This window comes from Paroedura picta, chromosome 1, assembly GCF_049243985.1.
Source record: "Paroedura picta isolate Pp20150507F chromosome 1, Ppicta_v3.0, whole genome shotgun sequence".
NCBI classification, from domain to species: domain Eukaryota; kingdom Metazoa; phylum Chordata; class Lepidosauria; order Squamata; family Gekkonidae; genus Paroedura; species Paroedura picta.
The window spans coordinates 138,457,255-138,463,254 of NC_135369.1; positions in this window are offsets into that span (position 1 = coordinate 138,457,255).

The window sequence follows — 6,000 nt, forward strand, 5'->3', positions numbered from 1 at the left end:
CTGTAGAAAAGGAGGTTGAGAGGTGACATGATAGCCCTCTTTAAGTATTTGAAAGGTTGTCACTTGGAGGAGGGCAGGATGCTGTTTCTGTTGGCTGCAGAGGAAAGGACACGCAGTAATGGGTTTAAACTTCAAGTACAACGATATAGGCTGGATATCAGGGGGGGAAATTTCACAGTCAGAGTAGTTCAGCAGTGAAATAGGCTGCCTAAGGAGGTGGTGAGCTCCCCCTCACTGGCAGTCTTCAAGCAAAGGTTGGATACACACTTTTCTTGGATGCTTTAGGATGCTTAGGGCTGATCCTGCGTTGAGCAGGGGGTTGAACTAGATGGCCTGTGTGGCCCCTTCCAAATCTATGATTCTATGATTCTTGCAGCCCCTGTGGAACTGGGCCTATTTTGTCAGAGCTCTTAGTTATTGGGGAGCTCATTCCACTAGGTCAAGGCCAGGACTGAAAAGGTCCTGGCCCTGGTTGAAGCCAGATGCACTTATTTTGGGCTAATTTATCAGAACTGGACAATCATAATGTCCTTTGGGGGCTATAGTCAGCCAAGCAGTCACTTAGGATTCCACTCATATATTTCTATCCTGAGCTTGGCCTCATGCACAAATAGGTAAATGTATGCAATTTTCCTATCTGATAACAACAGTTCAATTGTGTATTGACAGCTCTTGGGGTAGGAAGCCAGTTGTTTGGAAGCAGTGACAGTTTGGCTCAAGAAAAGCCAACTGAAACTCAACCCCTCCAAGACAGAGGTCCTGTGGTTTGGTAGGAATGGGACAGATTTGGACGGGATGCAACTGTTAGCATCATGTTCTTCCAGGAATCGTAGTGATTCTGGCGACTTACTTATCAAATGGAGGCCCAGGTCACCAGAGTAGACCAGCTGGCATTTTCCCACTCTCCCAGTAACCATCTAGACTTTACAGTGATCTTTCCTTTAACTTTGGAGCAAGCAGGTTTGAGAAAATCCGAGAAAAGCCAGCCCCAAGAAGTGCATGAAAACACTAAGATGCTGTGGGGAGAACAGGAAAAAAGCCCTGCTTCCCAACAGCATTGAACTCGGGGCAGATGTAAAGAAGTCCTGTGAGAAGCTTGTAAGACCAATTTTAGAAACCATTTTTGTACTTTGTTTCTTCTCCTCCAGTACAAACTCTGCTGTCACATCTATAAATCAATGCTACCATTCAAATCTTTTAAATGTAATTCCCTCTGATATGTTTCATACCCTTTCGATCCTTCTTTTTTATTGCAAAGGTGCTAACTCAAGCTTAAATCAAAGGTTCTCCATCATTTGAAAGATAAAAGTGGGATAATGTATCTTAACATTTGCTGTCTCTTCATTCCATCTGATTAAATGTTGCAAGTGATGTGTAAGTAAATGATCCATAAATATGAACCTCTGCTACTGATTACTTCTTTGACAAATGTCTCATTGGTTTCTCCAGGAATTCTCGGTGCTTCCACTGGAATAACTATATTCCTATTGCTGCTATGATTTTAATTTGCCGGTTTGGCTAGATGCCTCATTTGCCTTGAACAAACAATTATTCTCAGTGGCAAAACAGTCTTTTTTTCCTCTCTCCGCCAGGCCTATCAGCTGTCGTCCTACTTGTCTAGGTCTGACATTGGCACAGTGATTCATGTGATGGTCACTACCAGACTAGATTGCTGCAAGTCACTCTACACAGAGCTGCCCTTGAAGGTGCTTTAAAAACTTAAGGTCATTCAGAATGCAACTGCCAGGCTGTTGACTGATTCACTGAGGCCTACGCTCATCCAGCCCATCTAGTCGCAGCTGCACTGGTTTCCAAGTTAAATCTGAGGTGCTGATATTAACCTTTAGGGTCCCAAATGGTCTGGGATTGTTATACCTAAAGAGCCACCTCTTCCATTATGACTTCCCACAGTGTCTTCATCCTGTCACATGTGGGCTTTTGGTGATGCTTGGCCCTCAATTCACCCATTTGTGTGTGACTTTTCCATCATGGTTATGACCAGGCTTTGCCTGAGAAGATTTGTGCACTGCAGGACTTCTCTGCATTCTGTTGGGCATGTAAGGTAGTTATTCCATGAGGCATTTCATTAATGTCATTTTGGTGGACTCTACCACCCGTGCTGCTAATTTGTATGATAAAAGTGTTCGTTTGCTAGGTGTTGACTTTGTAACTGGCTTTTATTTTAATTATGGTATTATTATGGCTATTGTATCATCATGTTGATAGCCGCCCCAAGCTGGGGGAGGAGTGGGATAAAAATCTTCAAATAAAATAAATTATGGACCCATCTCTTCTTTATGCCTGCAGCCAGAAAGATCATAATATTGTCCAAGCTGAGATTGGGGCTGGTGATATAGTGGAGACCCCACATTAGGGTGACAAGTCCTACGGTTGGTAGGTCAGTAAAATATTACCACTGACCTGGCATGCATTGCAGCCTTCCCATGTTCTTGCATGAGATATAGCATAATTAGGCAAACATATCAAGCTGCATTGTTCATAGTGAATTTATCAAGCTCAGTAATATGTTCTGTTGTGTGGCAGAATCAGGTCCTTCAGAGACTCAGTCAGAAAGACTGAGATGCTGTAAATTGAGACTGCAGGCATTGAACCCTGGGTCTTTCTACATAAAGAGATCATATTTTACTGACTCCTCTTATAACCCAATAGCTATCAAGTGTTCACATTCAGTGCCTAACCCTGGTGAATAACAGGGTTTCATCTCTATGCAGTCTTTGCTGAAGCTTACTGTACTTTCAACTGTGATTAAAAGCCTGCCTGACCCGTCTAAATTATTCTTTCAACCTGCTTGATTCTTTGATGATTAATAACAAGGGAATGCTTTTGACCTGATTAACTCTCCTATAGTTTTAGTAAAAAGTGATTTGTAGCGAACAATGCAAAGTTCTACATTCTTTGTATTATGCAGCTAAGAAATACATGCATATGACACAAAGCTCAGTAATAGTTCCATTTTACTGTGACGCGTAAAGAATGCAGGCATAAAGCAATACACTGGGGTGCTCTATTAGAAAAATTAGGACTATCTGCACTAGGTGGTTACTTCTTTATTTTTGTACCTCCTTTCTGCTCTCCTGTGTCTATCAAAAAGCTGTTTCAAAAAGACTATTTCCAGCTGCTTTGAAAAGGTAAAGCTGCTGGGCAAGGGCTTTCAGACAACAGAGGTGTGGTGAAAAATGATCCTTGTCACCTAAAAACTGATTTGGCCTCATTACATATGGGCAAGATGGTTCACATTGCACCGGCTGCCAGCCAGTCACCCACAGTCAGGTGTGCCTGATACACCCAGGGAGTTGTTACCTGCCAGGGACATCCCTGGATTCTCATCCATGAACACTTGTTTCCTGTCAAATTATATCCAAACATGTTTTCCTTCTCATCCATTACAATGGCAGCTTTATTCTTAGGGTCTTCCATCTCCCTGTACCTAAATCTTTCCTTGGGCCTTAAATAACCTATTATACCTCAGCAGATTTTATTCTCCTCTAACCCCCCCCCCCAATGGAATGTTTAAAGCTGTTGACACATGGTGTGTGCACACACACAGGAGTGATCTTAAGTACGGGGCAACTGGGACAGTTGCTCCAGGTGAAATATTGGGAGGAGGCACTCTGCTGCTATGGGGAGGGACGGCTGGAACAGCCTGCTAAGTTGCTGGTTACTGGTATATTTTACCCTGTTGGCTTCCACACCAGAGGCCTGCATCCTCCTTGCCTTGCCTATATTTTGTGGCAGTCCAGAGAGTGTTTAGATGACCAACTGGTCAACCATCTATAAAGCAGGCTCTTAGCACTGCCTGTCAGCGCTCCCATTGCTGTCTCCTGTCCTCTCTCCCACAAGAATTTGGTTCATCAGACTCACTACCCTGGAGTTCATTCTGCCACTTAGTAGCCCTTGGTGAGTTTTTAAAAGGAAGGAATTTAACAATCTCTATGTATGGGTGTTTTAATTATTCTGATGTATCTAAATTCTTTGACAAAATAGGCAGCAATTCACTCTGCCCCCCCCCTTTGGTGACCTTTAAAAGGATCAATAACAGTTTCTTCTGTTACTGGTCACAGGGGAGCCATCTGGTATTCCAAGAAAACGGAGGCTGTAAGCCTACCCAGATTTGTGTCCTTATAATGAAGAGTTGATGTTAATTGCTCACAAAACACTTATGATTCAATAAAAAAACAGACAATCTGTTTTATTAACAGTTAATAACAGTAAATGTTAGAAGATGGAACATCTGTGTCCATTTATTTATATCTATTTTGAACAGAAGACTACTGTAGTAGAGTGGACATTGGATTAACAACAGAGAAGCAGTGAAAGTTAACTGATTTTGTGAAGTCTGAGTATGGTACTGACAGATTCAGAAGCAAATATTTACAAGCAAACATTCAATGCAATTTATTTTTCTAACCTTTACCAATGCTGTAATGGGACAAGATGAAGTCACCATAAATGACTGCTTGCTTAAATTCAAATGGGTAGCCGTGCTGGTCTGAAGTAGTACAATAAAATCAGAGTCCAGCAGCACCTTTAAGACCAACAATGATTTATTTAGGGCGTGAGCTTTCGAGTGCAACCACTCTTCGTCAGACTCTCTGATGAAGAGTGGTTGCACTCGAAAGCTCACGCCCTGAATAAATCGTTGTTGGTCTTAAAGGTGCTGCTGGACTCTGATTTTATTGTGCTTGCTTAAAGTTGGACTTTCGGAAAAGGAGGGAGAAAATCTAGTAGAAGTAACCAGCTGTTCATATTTATTATCTAGCTACTGATTGTAACTATAGAGAAACTGGGTAAAAGGACTCATGAATTTATGTTCCATGATTCTCCATTCCCTCACTACAGATAAAAGATTCATATCAAAACAATGGAAAGATAAATGACCACCTCCAGTAAATCACTAGATTGAGAACCTTAAAACTTTAGCAATATTTGAATTTATGGCATACAGATTACTTATTTTTAGGTATTGGGAAACCTTTTATAGAAACGTAATGTTTAGATCTGCCAACATTATTATTATATTTTTGTGTCTGTATTATGTATACTTTTTTTCTTCCCCCCCAATTTCCCTGTTATTTTTTTCCTGTTCTTTTGAAATAAATAAAAAATTGTCCCACGACTGAATACCTAAGGACAGTTGATAGATAATTATTTCTGCCTTTATTCTGAAACAAACATGAACAGTTATATCTGAGTATGAACCTATACTGTTTCTTGGTAAATAGATGTAGGACTGCTGGTTTCCCTTGGGTTAGTGGCTAAATTATTTCTCGCTGTGTTCTCATCCCAAATTTAGATGCAGCCCTAGATCAACTATTTGCTGTCTAGATCATATGTTTTCTTCCAGTCATCCAATTTGCTTCGACTTGTACAAGATTCTATCATTTCCACCTCCTATTGCAGACCAGTGCAGTGACTTGTAGTTACTAAGACTTTATTATGCCTACCAATCTTTGCTTTAACTACTGAAGACTACTAAGTCTTTAGGAATGCTTAAAATGCCATAAATATATAATTTCTTTGATGTTTGGCCCATTGGATAAGGTTAGTTTTTTGGGGGGTGGGGGGAATATTTGTTTGTATTGGCTTTTTATTGTCTTGGCTATTTTTGCTTTATTGTTTAAGTTCCAACTGTAAATAAAGGAATTCACTTGTAAAAATAATGCCAGGGAAACAATCCAGAGAGTAGTAAAATAGAATGAAAAGAGACCTTTGAGTTATCAATATATGACAGAATAAAAAAAGGGAATTCATCAAACTCTCAGAGTAAAGACACCACCCAAATACTCTGTACTGTGCACACAGTACAAAGTATTATATCAAAATATAGTAAGTTGTTTAATAGTGAAGTCATAAAACATGTCCAATCAAATATTGATATTTGTCTAATTTGATTATTTCATTTTTATATCTTATTATAGCTGATAGTCTGTATTTCATCTTTTTCTGTACATCATCTTTTTCTGAATCAAATTCTTGATG